This window comes from Crocuta crocuta, unplaced genomic scaffold (assembly GCF_008692635.1).
Source record: "Crocuta crocuta isolate KB4526 unplaced genomic scaffold, BGI_CrCroc_1.0 scaffold213, whole genome shotgun sequence".
In the NCBI taxonomy this organism is placed as follows: domain Eukaryota; kingdom Metazoa; phylum Chordata; class Mammalia; order Carnivora; family Hyaenidae; genus Crocuta; species Crocuta crocuta.
The window spans coordinates 1338533-1356146 of NW_027529442.1; the positions used below are offsets into that span (position 1 = coordinate 1338533).

Genomic DNA, 17614 nt, shown 5'->3' on the forward strand with positions numbered 1-17614 from the left:
CATGGTTAAGGCAGTTCAGGTAATGGAGAAAGAAACTCAGCCACGGCATGGTCTGAAGAGCTGTCTCAGCTAAGCCTTAGTGTAGTTAGGAGTCTGGGTACGCAGAGAACTTCATACAGTTCGGTACTGCCAGAACATAAAGCAAGAAGCAAGGAGTGGTGAGAGATGAGCAGTTTGACAAGCTTGGGTGTCATCTTGACAGTGATGGATGAAGATCTGGAGAGCTCAGGCAGAGGACTGACAAAGTTTAGAAAAATTCTTACAGCTGCTACATACTTGAGTGGAATTGGACAGAAGGCCAGGGGGCCAAGTTAGGAAGCTGGTACAAAGTCTCAAGAAAATATACGAACCTGAATGGAGAACCAGGATTGATTTGACTATGATTTGTAAAGTTAAACATTTTAGGAGGATGGGAGAGGAGTTTATCCTGGAGAAAAATAATAAACTAATAAAACGGCAGAACAATAATTGGGCATATAGATTATTAAGGAAGTTACTAAGTAATGTTGACAATTTTAAGTATGCCCATGATATACATGACTAGGGCTTTCTATGGCCCAATGTGTGGTCAGTTTTGATGAGCTTCTCTGTCTTAATATAATGTTTTCAAGGTTCCTCTATGTTGTAGTATGCATCAGTGTTTCATTTCTCTTTATTGACAAATAATATTCCATTGATAGGATATACCACAGTTTATTTACATACTCATCAGTTGATGAATACTTCAGCTGTTTCTACTTTTCGGCAAGTATACTGTTATGAAGATTCACATACAAGTTTTTGTATGTGTGCATATTTTCATATCTTTGCATATATATCTAGGAGTGGAACTATTAAATTATATGATATCACTGTTTAACCTCTTTAGTAACTGTTTTCCAAGGTTTCTGCACCAATTTACATTCCCATTAGCAGTGTATAAGGGTTCCGATTTCTCTACATCCTCCTTTTGATTATAACCATTCAAGTGAGTATGATGTGGTGACTCACTGTGGTTTTGATTTGCATTTCCTTGATAGCTAATGACTTTAAGCATCTTCCCATGGGCTTACTGAGAATTTATATATCCTTTCTCAATAAATATCTACTCAGGTCCATGGATCATTTTTCAATGGGGTGTCCCTAAATTATTATATATATTCAACATTTTATAGTTTTCATATATATACTATATATATGTTACCTATATAATAATACATATATATCACATTATATATTTAGATATAACTCCCTTATCAGATATATGATGTATAAGTATTCTCTCTCATTCTATGGATAGTCTTTTCACTCTTCTGTTGGAATCTTCCAAAGCAGAGAAGTTTTAATTTCAATGATATTCAATTTATCTATTTTTTCTTTTGTTGCTAATGCTTTTAACATATCAAAAAAAAATCACTGCCTGTTACAAAGTCAAGAAGATTCATGGTTATGTTTTCTCCTAAGAATTTTACAGCTTTAGCTTTTACTTTTGGGTCTTTGATCAATTTTGAGGTAATTTTTGAATACGGCATGAGGTAGGGCTCCAACTTTACTCTTTAATGTGGACATCCACTTGTCCATATAATTTCTTCATAATAGTATTCTTTCTCTATTGAGCTGTTTGACAGACTAGCTGATAATCATTCACAGTAAACATGAGGGTTTATTTCCGGAATCTCATTTCCACTCCATTGAACTATATGTCTATCCTTATGCCAGTAGCATGCTATCTTGATTACTACAGATCTGCGAGTTTTGAAATCAAGAGGTCCTCTATCATTATTTTAGTCAATTCTGCCAAGAATTGCCTAGTCAGCTAGGACTCTGATAGGGACTACATTCATTTGGTAGATCATTTCAGGGACTACTGCCATTTCAACACTGTTATTTCCAATACATGATTCTTCAACAATGTTATGTAGATTCAGATAAAAATTTTACACTTATTTCATTAAATTTATCCCTAAGTATTTTATTCTTTTTGATATCACAGTAAATATTTTTTTCTTAATTCTCCCCCTTATTGTTCATTGCTCGAGTACAGAAATACAATTGTTTTGTATAGTGATATTGTATCCTGTGAATTTGCTGAACTTGTTTATTATTACTAATAGTTTTTTAGTGGATACTTAGGATTGATACATACAAGATCATGTCATCTGCAAATAAGAAATAGCTTTTCTTTTTCATTCCAAATCTGGATGCTTTTATTTCTTTTTCTTGCGAAACTGCCCTGGCTATAACCACCAGTACAATATTGAATCGAAGTGGTGAGAGCAAATATCTTTGTCTCCTTCCTGATCTTAGAGGAAATGCATTCAGTCTTCCACCATTAATTATGATGTTAACTGTTAGGTTTTAGCATATGCTCTTTATCAGGCTAACGAAGTTCCCTACTATCATAGTTTATTGAGTGTTGTTATTATAAAGAAGTATCGGGTTTTTTTCAAATATTTTTCTCTGCATCTATTCATATGATAATGTGCCTTCTTTTATTCTACTGATACAGTGTATTACACTAATTGATTTTTAGATATTTAACCAAACTTGCTTTCCTGCATTAAATCCCACGTGGCCATGATGTATTGTTCATTTTAGATGTTAATGAATTTGAATTGCTACTATTTTGTTTAGGATTTTTGTGTCTATATTCCTTAGAGATATTGGAATGTAGATTTATTTCCTGGTCATATCTTCCTACTGGCCCCATGGAATGCAGAGAAAGTGCTCTTTCTCATTTTTTGAAAAGTTTATGAAGAATTGGTATCTTTTTAAATGTTTGGTAGAGTCACTAGTAAAGCTCTCTGGGCCTGGGCTTTTCTTGCTGGGTCATTTTTAAGTTACTAATTCAATCTCTTTACTTGTGATGAGTTTATTCATATTTCCTATTTCTCCTTGAGTCAGTTTTAGCAGTTTTTATCTTTCTAGCAATTTTGTGCATTTCATCTAATTTGTTGGCATACATCTGTTCATGATATTACCTTATAATCCTTGTCTCTCTCTATAAGGTCAGTAGTAATGTCCCCTCTTTCATGCCTGATTTTGGTAATGTGAGTATTCTCTCTTTTCTGCTTGGTCAGTTGAGAAAAAGGTTTGTCATTTTTGCTTATCTTTTCAAAGAGACAACTTTTGCTTATTTGATTTTTTATTTTATTGATCTCTACTCTAATCTTTATTTCTATCCTTCTGTTTGCTTGGGGTTCATTTTGCTTTTCTTTCTGCAGTTTCTTAAGGTGAAAGAATAGATTACTGATTTGAGGTCTTTTTTTTTTAATACAAGTGTTTAGAGCTATCTACATTCTCTTTAAACATTTGGTGGTATTCCATATGCTTTGGTAGGCTATGTCTTCATCTTTATTTATCAAAAAAGGTTTTGGGGTGCCTGGGTGGCTTAGTCGGTTAAGCGTCCGACTTTTGCTTGGGTCATGATCTCGTGGTTCGTGGGTTCGAGCCCCACCTCGGGCTCTGCGCTGACTGCCAGCTCAGAGCCTGGAGCCTGTTTCAGTCTGTGACTCCCTCTCTCTCTGACCCTCCCCTGCTCATGCTGTCTCTCTCTCTCTCTCCTAGAAATAAATAAAACATTAAAAAAAAAAGGTTTTGTATGTTTGTTTACTTGTTTGTTTGTTTTTGTAATTTCTCTTGTGATTTCTTCTTTGGCTCATTGGCTTTTTAGGAGTGTATTGTTTAATCTCCATTTATTTATGAACTTCAGAAACTTCTCTTATCGTTTTGTAATTCTACACTATTGTGGCCAAAGAACATGCTTTATATGACTTAAAGCATTTTAAATTTTTTGGGGCTTATTTTATGACGTATGTGGAGAACATTCCATGTACACTGGAGAAGACTGTACATTCAAGGTTCTTTTTTACTTTTTTCCCTCATCTGTTTCTCTTTTCCCCTGATCTAATAAACTGTCTGCATCATTTACTATCACATCCCACTGTTAGATTTCACTAATTTCCAGCTTCTTGTTCTAGTGAGTTTGATAATACCCCAGGGCAGGGCATAAATTGCTCCACAGTTTGATCCAATTAAATTCAGACTCTTTTGCTGGGGGTGGGGGAGTACTTTTGAGACCAGCTTTGCTGGGTTTTACTTTTTTAAAAATTTTTTTCTGACTTCAGGAGGACAGATCTTCCCTGAAAATATCTGGTAAACTAAGTGAGCTATGCTTAGGCTACAGCTATCACAGAGCTACCAACCTCCTCTTAATTGCTTCTCACCACAGTCTCTACTGGTTTGGAGAGCACCTTAGACTTAAAATTCCCCATACTCTGTTTCATATCAATTGAGTTTCTTTGGCTAGAGTTTTAGAACTCTCTTTTCTTTTAGCCTGACTCTCTCTCTAACAAATCTGAGTCGCTGCTCTGGAGCTGAGGAATGGAGTGACACCCTTGCTTTGTGAGCATGGTACTGGTTAGGGGTGGTCATTTTTGGTATTCTTGAGTTGCCTCTCCCAGAATGGAACCTCTCTGCTGCCAGCAAGCTAAGCAAGGGTAATCTGTATCTCAGTACTCTCAGCTGGCACACCTGGGGTAGTCTCCACTCCATGTGTGTGGGCTGGGTGGAAGAAAGTGGTCTCTAACCTGTTAGCTTCATTCACCAAGAATTTAGCTTCTGTACCTCAGATCTGGATGGGATGAGAAATGCTGGTGGCCTGCCTCTTTTAATGAGACAACACATTCCTTGACTGAGAGCTAAAGTGAAAGTAAGCTCCATTGTCTTGGCACCATCTGCCCAAAGCAGAGCTTCCATAAGGATTAAATGGGGTTGGGATGAGGAGGAACAAGTCATAGCTCAAATGTCATAGACCCTTGCTGCTCTTACCAAGATTTAGTATATTTTCTTAAATACGTCTTTATTTGCTGCATACAGTTAGACAATAGACATAGACAATTCCAGAGACTTTAAAAGGTCGGGTTTCTTTTCTATCATTTTCACTAGTTATGGTTGTTTTGCTGGGGAATAGGTCTGTGGAGCACCTCACACTGGGGCCATTTCAGAAATGGAACTCAAACTTCTCCTTAAGCCTTGGAGACTTAGAAGTTGCTTATTATCAAAGCAGAGCTTAGCTTAGCATGACCAAATTCATGCCCAATATTAAAGCAGAATGTTTTTCCCTCAAAGGGAAAAATCATTAAACTAATGATTAGCCAAATCTATCTTTCTCTGATAAGTTCTTGTCCCTTAAAGCTGAGTAATTTTCATTGGTCAGATTACAAAATAATGCCTTTCCTATTTTTCCTTTGTCCTTTCTGTTGCCTCTGCTGGCTACTATAATGTGTCTATGCAGACTGCACCCCTCTGATGAGAAGTCCAAAGTTACTTCAGGCTCCTTGCATTCTTTAAAGCATAAAACCTATTTAAAGATGACAATATGGCCATCAATGAAGGCAGGAATGCTATATATTTTATTCACCAAGTATTCTCAGATCTTAAAACAGTACATGGATGCTTCGTAGCTGCTCTTGAAACATATTTTTCAAAGGAATGATAGTATCAGTAATCTGCTCTTTTTCCTTTGTCATATTGGCTGCCCTAGGGATGGAAGTGATGAGAGAAGAGTTTGTCTTATGGTAGATTTCTGAAAGTATCCTCCCACAGAGTGGTTCAAACTGGGACCCTGACACCCATATGAAAGGATTCTGTGTAATGATAAAACAACCCAAAAGTCTTCTCGCCAGGAGGTCTGGGCTCCTTTTCAAAGTTATCTCAGGAAACCCAAGGGGTATATTCTGGCATGTGTAGCTGACACCATAGAACAGAGTGTGGTACATCAGTTATGTGAATGAAAAGCAGTGTGAGGAAGCTGGTTCCAAAGGAAGATGCTGTTGAAAAGAAAGCAAATGGTTCTGAAAAATCACCCCACATCTGGCACTGAGGGAGACTCAAATGCCTAGCAACACCCTGGGTGCTCAGAAGATGCAGGCTTGTCCTCTTACTTTGATCTGAGAGAATCAAATCTCTTTCCAAAGCCATCAGAGCCCTGCCATTAGATGACTGGGTCTAGAACTCCTAGAAAATTCCTGAAATAATGATAAAAAGGTAGCATCGAACCACCACAAGAAGCCTCTTTGGAAACTGTGTGTTCTGTATTTCTAAGGTTTTGGCTCAGTGTCTCTCTTATGTATTAAAGTCCATCTACTTAGCAAGCCCCACCCCAGCCCTGCCTACAGACCCGGCCAGGCCTCTTACTCAGGCACCCAACACCATCAGTTGAGCTTTGCCAAGAACATCACCTCCTCTAGATCTCTGGCTTTCTGATCTTTCTAGTCACCTACAACCTGCCACCCCCAACCCCAACCCCATCCTATCTTGATCTCATTCTGCTTTGCACAGAGTAATTACTGCATTGGTTAATTGGTAGATGCAATTAATTCATCAATCTCCTGCTAGAGTCTCTGTTGGGATTCTGTGACTGTGTGTCTTTAACCTTATTGGAAAGCGGCCACTCCTTAGATCTTACCCTCACTTCTTCCCAGTTCATAAAAAAAAAAAAGGCAGCCCAGCAAGAAGTGGGTAAAAAACAGCTCTCGATCTTTGCCCTCTTGGTATCAGCTTTGAGACACCTGGCCAAGTACAGCCTGTGCTAAGTTTCAAAGAAAAGGCAGATAACTTTGAAGATTTTATTTCACAGGGACAAAAGATAAAAGTCTCTGTCGAGTTGTCATTAGATGCTTAATGCTGTTCGTGGTGGGGAGCTGGGGCTCCCCTCCTCCTCCATGGACCTCTAGCAGATTAGGTTTGAGAGCCTTAATTCGAGGAAGGATTTACAGCTGTGAAAAGGTATAATATCATTTTGATTTGGGTTGTACTAGCTGGGGAAGCCAGATTACATTTGTATGAAACTGTATTAGAAGATATGACTGAAGCCACCAAAATCAAATAAAGGGAAAATTTTTCAGAGAGCCTAAAAGTAGGGGCCTGCCTTTCCAACACCCCTACACTGTTTCATCATTATCCTGATTTACACCAGGAGGATCGAAGCAGAAACACAGAAGGTAGATGGCAAAAATGCTTATGCTTGCCTGACCTCTCCATCCATCAGTCTGTCATAAACCTAACCCAGAGACGGGTTCCCTGGATAAAGAATAAAAATTAATTAACCCTTGGAGACGTGTGGAAGTTAGCAGGGGAGAACAACTTATGAATAATGCCCTGCTTTCGTTTCCTGAGGTACTGTCTAATTTAGAGTCTCAGAGAAATCCATCAAATGGTCTCTGAAGTTCTGCTGGGACCCAGTCCATCCACCACCCCCATATGCCACCACTTGCGTGTGTCACACAGCACTCCCCAGATAATGACTTATGTAGAGAGTGTGCCTTTCCATCAGAAGAATCTTAAAACTATTTTAGAACCTGACTCTCCTCATTTGCGGCAAACGGTGAATCACACTGTGTACCGCAAAAACGCAGCTTCCTCTGTGAGGAAGCACGGAAAACTAGTAGCTCTTGCTTGGAATTGTTTGTGCTACGCAGACCTGGGCAAATCAACAGCTTCTTCTAGCAGGACTGAGAGATGCATAAACTGAACACCATGGGTAGAGCTTCTAAAATTGAAAGTACTGTGCCAAAGCCTTTAGATTCAACCAGAATATGTTGATCACGGTTGGGGGGAACTGGGCGAAAGAGGGCTGTTTCTTATCATCAGGGAAAAACTGTGAACTTCCCAGCAATGGGGGGAAATCACGCTGACAGCCACGAGCATCTGCAAGGGGCTCCTAATTCTCAAACTGCTGGTTCCTCTAAGAACAGCTAGTAGCCACAGAACATGACGTGTGAGGATGAGTTCTCTGATTTCTGGCAGGAGTTCTGATCTCCCAAGTACCACAGAAGATGGAAAGACCATTTTTCCTCACAGGAACCACTTTCAGCACACGGTTTTTACACCTGCACATCTCCTCAGACAGCAAAAATGTAGCAACAGCCTCAGCTCCAAAGTTAAAGTTGCACCGGGCCCGTCACCAGAGGACTCAAAGTCTTTGACTTTGGCACATGCAGATGTCTGGATTAGCCTGAATAAAGAGGTGTTGGTGTAAGAAGGCACCTCTTCTCCAAATGTGGGGCTAAAACATGGTTTGCTCAAGGTCAGAAAGTAGTGACAAAGGCACAAAATGTAGGTTCTGACTTCCAGATGTGGTTTACAAATAAGATTAATCTGATGAAAAATACATCCGAAGTCTCTCAGCTTGCTCAAAAGAAATCCCTGGCGATAATTTCTATTTATTAATATGTTAATTTACATAATTTATTTATAGCATATCTACAACACACTAATGCCTATACAAGATAATATTCTCAAATTGTTACACACCTCAGCGTAAATAAGCCTTGTTTCTAATATTCTCTGTATCTAGGAAGAAGTTAAAAAGAAAGTCCTCTTTCTTTCAGGCACCTGTTCATTCCCTCACCATCATCTCAGACACTATAAGAGAGGTTCCTCTGAGACCCTGAGAAAGCAAAGAACCATAGCTTCTGTAGCCTTGGAACACTAAGCAAGTTATCAATAACACAGAACCTTGAAATTTGACCTTGAACTCTCTGTCTCTCTGAGTAGTAGACACCCTGTGAGCAAAAGAGAAGAGAAGATGGAGTGGGTAAAAAGCCCTGGCCATTGTGCTGACATGTTAGTTCTCTGAGGTTTCATTTTCCCCCTCTGGAAAATGCCAAGTGTAGATTAAGACAAACCTAAAATGAAAGTCAATCTCTCTGATTAAAAAAAAAAAAAAGTAAATAAAATGGCCTTTAACTGGTAGGAAGAAAATGTGCTCAAAACAATGTCACAGATAGTTTATGAACCTGCACTCAGAAGGCAGGGTAGTATGTATGGCGGTTAGGAACACGAGGTATGAGTCATACCACCCGATTCCACATGCTGATCACATCCTTAACTAGCTGTGCAATCTTGGCCAAATTACTTAAACTCTCTGAGTGTCAGTTTTTCTATCTGTATAAGAAAAATAATAAAAGTTGCTCTATCACAGAACTATTACATCTAATAATGTATGTAAAGCTGTTAGGATAATACCTACCCCCACAGTCAGTACACAGTCAACATTAGTTACCATTAGAAATACAATTCATAGCGGCGCTGGGTGGCTCAGGTCATGATCTCAGAGTTCACGAAATTGAGCCCCATGTCAGGCTCTTCTGTGCTGACAGCTCAGAGCCTGGACCTGCTTCAGATTCTGTGTCTCCCTCTCTCTCTCTGCCCCTTCCCAGCTTGTACGCTCTCTCTCTCAATGATAAATAAAACATTTTTTTAAAAAAAGGAATACAATTAATAATAATTCTACTTAAGGATAAAAAGGAGTAATATTTACATACTTGCAATCCTCTTGACCTGAGAAACTATAAAATCAAGGATCGAAACAGAACTATAAGAGAGACGGCATTGTGTCATGCCCTTCAGATTAAAAGTTGCCGGATAAAGCAATCCAAATTTAGAAAAATCTTTCAAGCTATTTTGCAGTAGCTACGTCTGCCCTCGCTTGGGAAAGGGAGATGAACGCTCCTCGCGTTCTGGAGAGCTACTCAGAAAAGCTAGGTGACCCCCGGCAAACCTTTGGCTTCCCTGGGAACAAAGTTAGGCAGCTTAATTTGAGCAAGCGAGGGGGAAGCATGAGCCCACTCCCATTCGCGGTCCGGTCTCCATCTGCGTGATTCCACCTGGAGCCACAGCTCGCCTCTGCGGACACCGAGCCCAGCTGCCAGGGAAAGGTTTCGGGCCAGGAGTGGTGCCCCAACAATTTCCGGTTCAGTGGGAAGCTGGGGAACACTTGGTCCCCCGGCACACGATTTCCTCATATTTCATCACTTTCCAGACTTTAAACAATTGTAACCCTCCCTCTGGGTGGGCACAGACACAGCTGTGCTCTAAGTGGAAACACCAGACTCGGAGCAGCGCCAGTCGATTTCTCCCCCTCCCCTGGGCATCCAGTTAGTATTGTGACGGTGGCCAAGTCCTAAATTCTCCGAGCTTCACTTTCCTCATCTGTAAAATGGGCAAAAGCTGGCGCTGGGGGCTGTGAGGAGATGTGCATGGTCCACACGAATGCGTAGGTACTGTTACTAATTTTCAAGGCTCCACTTATTTTCTGGACTGAAAAAGGTTGTCAAGCTTCTCTCATAGCCCTCTCTAAAAACAAAACTCCAAACAGGGAAACATTTCTAAAAGCTAACACATTTGAGAAGGAGACGAATGAAAATTCATCGCCACATAAACCGGTCAGGGCCAAAGCAACAAGCGGCTTGGGCGAAGCAGCCGGTGTCCACAATTTATTCTTTAATAACTTCTACTGTAATGTTGCTGGGGCACATCAAAGGACAACAACAGCCCGATGTTGGTAATCCCTCTCACATATAAAAACTTTCATTACAGGGTGTTAAAGGCATCGCTCTGTCTGAGAAATGGGAATCAACAGGAGTTGGCTGCTTTTTTCTCCCAGTCCTTTCCCAGGGAAACGACACTGGCTTTTTCTTCCCAGAGAGACCGCTCTGTGGGGCCAGGGTTTCTTCTGATGGCTGTGGATGATCAACAAGATGAAAACATCTCTGTAATGAATGGAAAAGGGGAAAAGAATTTCAGGAGAACACTCTCTGTGCCAGAAGCGGAGAGCAGTCCATCCGAATCAGCCCTAAATGCTGCTTGTAAACGCTGGCTTTGATGTATCTTGAAAAGTCACTGGGATTTGTTCAGACTTGGTCATTTTTGTGCTCTCAATCCTAAAAGATCTTAATTCTAAAAAGTGTTGTTAATGACCCCCCAAGAGAAGGACAATTTGGGGACAGTGCAGCAGAGTTCAGTAATACAACCTACAGAAGTGCTTGGTAGGCAGCCATTAGTTTCCCCCTATTATCTGTAATGCGATTTATTAAGAGTCGGAAATACAAAATTCTCTAGAAATGTTTTTAAATTCAGCCTGACTATAGGATCCATTTCCTTTAAAGCATGATTTTGGATTCTTTAAAAAGCCAGAATCACCATGTATGTTCCCTTTATTATGAATTTTTTAAAGATCGAAGGCAACTCATAGCATGTCCCTAGTAAAGGTCATCAACAAACCACATCTTGCCAAAGCCAGTGGCCAATTTCAGGCCTCCCTTCATTTAACCATTTATTTAGCAGCATTTGAGAGTTGGCCACCCCCTCCCTCTTGAACCATTTTACACACAACCACCTCCACAACTACTCCTTCCCTCCATTGCTCCCCTGCTCTATCTATCTTTATGGTTTTATCAGGATTTGAGACCATCTCACAGATTTTTGTGTGTGTTTGTTATCTGACTTCATCCCTTGTGCTTCAGAAGGAAGTTCCTGGAACATCATGGACACTCCAAAAATGTATGGTATCTGACTGACACTTGGCATTTTCTTGCGACAGATTAAAGACTAAAGTTCAGAGGAGTAAAGCAACTTGTCTAGGATTGCAGAGTAATCTGCCAAGGCGAGATTGAACCCAAGGTCTCCAAACACAAAACCCATACTCCGGACCATTATACCATGCACGGGCTGCCTTATGGTAAATACCGTGAGAGAGCCAGTTGGTAAACTTTTAGGGGACAGATTGCAAATACCTTTGGGTTTTTGTTTTGGTCCTGGAACCCTGTGCAGAATCACTTGGGATTTGTGGAATAAATGAATTTCACCTGTGCCCTCTAAACAACAAGAACTTTGAGGGGAAAGACAAGATGCAGGGCACCTTTTACAGCTCAAACAGACTGCTGGCCACAACAGGGGGTTGGAGTAGTTCCTATGGACTGGTCTACTTACCAAGAGGAGGCAGAAGTCTGGGCAATTGTAACTCAGCCACAAAAGAAGCAAAGAACCAGGAATGGCAAGACGTTGAAAAATCTGTGTTATTTCTTTTCCAATTAAGAGACTCTCTCCATATGGAGAAAGTAAGCATCACCCTAAGTATGAGAGGAGAATAACTTTCTCACCTTGCTGACTTCCTGCGCTCCTACCCTGTTAAGACAGTCTTTGGGCCACTGCACAAAGAGCCAAAAAGTGACTCCTTCACAGCATGAGACCACTTTTAGCTGTAGGCCGGGAAGAGGTTTTCCCTTGGTCTTTTATTCAGTTCACGGAAGGGGACATCCTGCGACCTCATTTTCTGAAGTAAAAGGGAGAGCCAAGTGGCTTCCCACTTCGGGGTTCTGTACAAACTCCCCCTTTGATGGCACCTTTCCATTCCTCTGAGGCAAGTCACAGAGAGGGGAAGAGCACTTTTCCATTTCAAGGAGGGTGGAGTTCCTTGGGAATCAGCTCTGAATGGGAATACCGGTAGTGCCGGGGAAAGGAAAACAGAAGGAAGGCCCAGTTTCAATCCTCTGAACCACAGCCAAGGACGCCTTCATTAAAAATAATTCTCATCAGGGGAAAGATGCTTAGGAAAAAAATTAGTGGCTCAGCAACATGAACGGGACACTTGGACAAAAGACATTTCAATATGGTTGCTTTGATAGCACTGTTGTGAGCCAGTCGTTGTGATGGTGGCATGAAACTATTTGGAATTTTTGTCCTTAACCTGGGGAAATACCTATGTGCGTAATTTTGGATCAATAAGAATAGCTTTTATTTGCCAGTTTACTTGTTGTTTTGTCTTTCTCCTGGAAGACAATGACTATACCTTTCTTAGTTGTCACTGTATCCCTAGTGCCCAGCCTGGTACCTCACACATAATTACTTATTGAAGAAAACTCAAAGACTACTATAGGTATGAGATCTCCTCCTCCTCCTCCCATTACTTCTACTGTTTATGCCCGGTGTTTATACATATTAGGTGCATAATTATCTGTTGCAAACAATGAACTGCCACCATCACTACTACCATTATGGCCCTATCACTACTACCACTACTGCCACCAACAATGAGTGATCCTGCTGGCTCTTCATTAAAAAAAACCATTACAAGGATTATGCCTGGGCTTTCGATTATCATCTCCATTTTACAGAAGGGATCACAGGCACAGGGAAGGAAAGCATCCTAAGACAAACATGCAATATGTGGTAGAACTGGAATAATAATTCCAGTTGTTGTTGTTATTGCTCTTGGCCAAGTAAACTGGGAAATATGAGGAAAAGGCTGAGGGTTAAGGATAGGATTGTACTTAGTGCCTCTATTTTGGTCTCTAAGCAATTCCTTTCACTGAAACGAACCAGGGATCCTTGAAGAAATGGCAGATTGTAGATCTGGCACAGGAAATGGACACAATGAACAAGGAAAGTTTGTCATCAGAAGCTATCAAAGCCTGCTAGAGTCATGTCAAAGGACTTGGAGCCAACCTGAAAGGGGCTCCCACTGGCCAAAGATGAATCAATTTCTACATTAAAAGAACTTTAAATGTGGTAGAATGAAACAGATCTAATGAATAAAAATCCATGAGTTCCATAATGATATGAAAAAAATATCACTGGTCACCTTTATAAGTTGTTAGGGTACCAACTCATAATTAAGAAAATATATAAATAAAAGGGAACGGTTAGGCATTTATCCTAACTTTCCTGTACAGATTGCATATCAAGGGAATGAAACAGGAATTGAAAGTCCCATATAAAGGAATCACATTAATATGAGGATGAGGAATGACAACTAGAAAATCACCATCCGTAACCCTTAATGACATAATGGTTCTAGGTAACCACCATCAATGGCTCCTAAAACATTAGCTTAAAGCTTGATGGGGATCTTGTTATTGAAGGGATCAGACTGACAACACTTGAATCTGTGAGTCAATCCTAAACTAACTAAAAGTGGGATGACCAGACATTACATCAGTGTTTCCCAAACTTTGCTGCACATTAACATCACCTGACCAGAGAAGGCGGCAGGGTCAACTCTTAAAAATCCCAATGTTCAGCTCACGTTCCATATCAATTAAATCATAATGTCTGGGATAGTAATCAAGCATCAGGGTTGTTTTTTTCTTCTTTTATTTAAAGATTTATCAGATGATTGTAATGTGAAGCCAAGTTTGGGAACCACCGTATTTTATGGTTCATGGAGTGAATGCAGTGGCAGATACACAGTGTCCCCTATGATATGTTACTACCTAACAACCTCTGCATCTAACCAAATACCTATTACCAAGATGAGGAATAAAGAAACATTCAAACAATGGCACTACAAAGAAATAATCAGCAATCCAAAGTGCAGGGTTTTCAATGAAGAAAAAAAAGGCCTAGGGTTCTTTTTCAACAAATGGCATCTTTAAAAATGGTGGTGGGAAGTACCTTTCTTAAACTATAGCTGGAAGAGTTATATTTCTGGCTCTGAAGGAGCAACTTTTATCTGACTAATCCTCCAACAGAAAACAATTATAATGGTGCATGGAATACAAAATAAGACTGTTTGAAAGCACTGCAGAACCACCAAGGCAAGCAGGCTTTAAGCAGGAAATGAAAGCTCATTGAAGTCGGCCCCATATTTACAGCAGCTTTTTTTTTTTGTCCTAAGGGCACCTGTTAATTTGCATTGTGGGGATATTCACCAAGTAGAAAGTAGCAACCTTTAACTTGCAACAGCTTCTGTGTGTTGAAGAGATAAAACTTGAAATTAAGGGCTATAGAGGCAGCAGCTAGGACTTGAGGGGCTAAGACTTCTGAGAAAGGGGGACCACAGAGAAGTGACTTCAACATTCCCAGTTCAAATTCCCCCTCCAGATGTGCACATTCCTCAGCTACAAGTGTGGGGTGGGAGTTGGGGGGCAAAAAGCTGAGCAAAAATCAGTTGCTAAGACACTAAACAGCTAAGGAATGATTTTGTCAATCCAGGAATGATTGGAAGACAAACACTGGATTTAGAACCTGCTAAGGACAAAGGGCCATGGCAAACATCCCAGATGCTCAGCTAAGTAACTCTGAGGACTTGAGTTGTTAGAACACATGGGAAATAAACCAGACACAACTTTGAAAAATCTCATTTCTTGATTAGATCAAGAACATGATCCATTCATACCATATCCACCTGACAGAAAATTACCACCTCTCTGGAAGAAGATAAAATCTACTTGAAAGGGAATACTAAGAGGGAGTAGATGGAGTTATTTAGGCAGAAGAAAACATTCCCAGATGAAAGCACAGAATGTGGAATTCAGTGAAGAGTACCAGTGTGGGGTAAATATGTGGGGAAGTGCTAAATAAATAAGATTGTTGAAATTAAAAATGTCTTGGGGTGGGATTGAATTACATGGCAACAATAATACAGAAGAGGAGACAGTATAGGTGGCAAATGATGAATTATCGGTTTCCTAAAACCAAAATAAAAACTTAAGAGACAGATTGTAAGACTGGATTAATACACATAAAAGACAAACCTTAAGTAAACACCAGAAAGAAAGTTAAACTGTCTTTGCTTACAGATGACATGATCATGTATGTAGAAAAGCTTAAACAACTGCAAAAAGACTAATAAAACTAATAAATGAATCTAACAGGTCAAAAGATATGAAGGCAACATACAAAAACCAACAGTATTTTTAACATAAGCAATGAATAATGGGAAAATAAAACTAAAACTATAATTCAATTTCCTATGCCACCCCATGAAATCCATGCAAGACCTTTGTACTAAAATCTATAAAACATTGTAAAAAGAAATTATAGAACTAAATAAATGGAAAGATTTAACATATTCCTAGACTGAAAGATTCAATATTGTCAAAATGGCATTACTCTCAAAATTCGATCTAAAGATTCAATGCAATTCCAATCAAAATTCAAAATGACAACATGACTTTTCATAGAAACTGACAAACTGATTATAATTTATATGAAATGCAAATGAACTAAAACAAAGGCAATTTTATTTTATTTTATTTTTAAATGTTTTATTTATTTCTAGGAGAGAGAGAGAGAGACAGCATGAGCAGGGGAGGGTCGGAGAGAGAGGGAGTCACAGACTGAAACAGGCTCCAGGCTCTGAGCTGGCAGTCAGCACAGAGCCCAACGCGGGGCTCGAACCCACGAACCGCGAGATCATGACCCAAGCGAAAGTCGGATGCTTAACTGACTAAGCCACCCAGGCACCCCCCAAACAAAGGCAATTTTAATATATAAGTACAGAATTGGAGAACTCAAACTACTTGATTTTAAGACTATGAAGCCACACTAACCAAAACAGTGTGTTATTAGTGAAAGAATAGATAAATTAATCAAGTAAACAGATGGGTAGTCTAGAAATAGACTCACACACAAATGGTTAATTGATTTTTGACAAAGATGTCAGGGCAATTCAATGATGGAATAGAATCTTTTTGGTAAACAGTGCTAAAACAACTAGATATTCATACTGGGTGGGAAGGCCAGAGGAAATAATACTGACTCTTACCTTATACCATACGCAAATATTACCTCAAAATAGATCGCAGACCACACATTTAGAAGAAATCATGGGAAAAAATATTTGCATGCTTGGAGTAGAGTCAGATTCCTTAGAAAGGATCAGAAAACATAACAGACCGAAACTTAAAACTTCTGTGTTTTAAAAGTCACTGCCCTGCAATAGAAGAAAGTATCTGTAACATACATATGTGACGAAGGACTTGTATCCAGAATATATAAAGAACTCCTGTAACTCAACAAGAAAGGAGAAAAGAAAAAAGCCAGAGATTTGAAAACACTGGACGAAAGAAATTATACCAATGGCAAATAAGCACATGAAGAGGTGTTCAATATCATCAAGAATCACAAACAAAAACCACAACAAGATAACTGTACATACCCATTAGAACAACTAAAATTTAAAAGAGTGACCTTGCCAAAGGTTTGCAAGAATGTAGAGCAACTGGAATGCTCATAAAGTGATAGTGTGAATTTTTTAAAAATGGTACAACCACTTTAAAAAACTGTTAGTTTCCTTAAAATTTTACATCCATAACATCCATAATATATAATTCAGACACTTCACTCTAAACTTTTTATTTATCCAGAGAAATGAAAGTATGTCCACATGAATATTTGTGTACAAAGATTCATTCAATAAATGAATATTGAATGAAAGCAATTTCATTCAAATGATAGCAGTTTCATTCAAAATAACCCAAACCTATAAACAACCCATAGGTAAACCAATAACAAATGAATATACAGAATGAATGAATGAATGAATGAATAACACAAAATGTAAAATGCCCATATAATGGAATACTATTGAGCAATAAAAGGAAACAAACTACTAATACCTGCAACCACCTGCATGATTCTCCAAATCATTATGGTCAATGAAACCAGACATAAAAGAGGATATACTGTATGATTCAATTTATTAAAAATTCTAGAAAATTAAAAATAATCTATAGTGATAGTAAACACATCAGTTGTTGCCTGAAGGCTGAGACCAGTGGGAAGGAATAACTGTAATCTGACGGGAGTGAATTTTTCATGGCAAGAGAAATGTTCTATATCTTGATGGCACTGGTAGTGTCATGGGTGCATACTTCTTTTAAAATCCATTGAACTATATTGGGGCGCCTGGGTGGCTTAGTCGGTTAAGCGTCCGACTTTCACTTAGGTCAGGATCTCGCGGTTCGTGGGTTCGAGCCCCGCGTCGGGCCCTGTGCTGACAGCCAGCTCCGGGCCTGGAGCCAGTTTCAGTCTGTGACTCCCTCTCTCTCTGACCCTCCCCTGCTCA

At 39.5% G+C, this 17614-nt stretch overlaps 1 protein-coding gene and 1 non-coding gene across 6 annotated transcripts in view; one reads left to right on the forward strand and one right to left on the reverse strand.

The window, feature by feature from the left end:
• The window catches only part of FHIT (fragile histidine triad diadenosine triphosphatase), a 1396599-nt gene that overhangs the window by 833336 nt on the left and 545649 nt on the right, over positions 1 to 17614 (reverse strand). The gene's annotated exons all lie outside the window — the stretch shown is intronic.
• Positions 3360 to 3444, forward strand: TRNAK-UUU (transfer RNA lysine (anticodon UUU)). The gene has a single exon. It is a non-coding gene; the product is annotated as a tRNA-Lys (tRNA).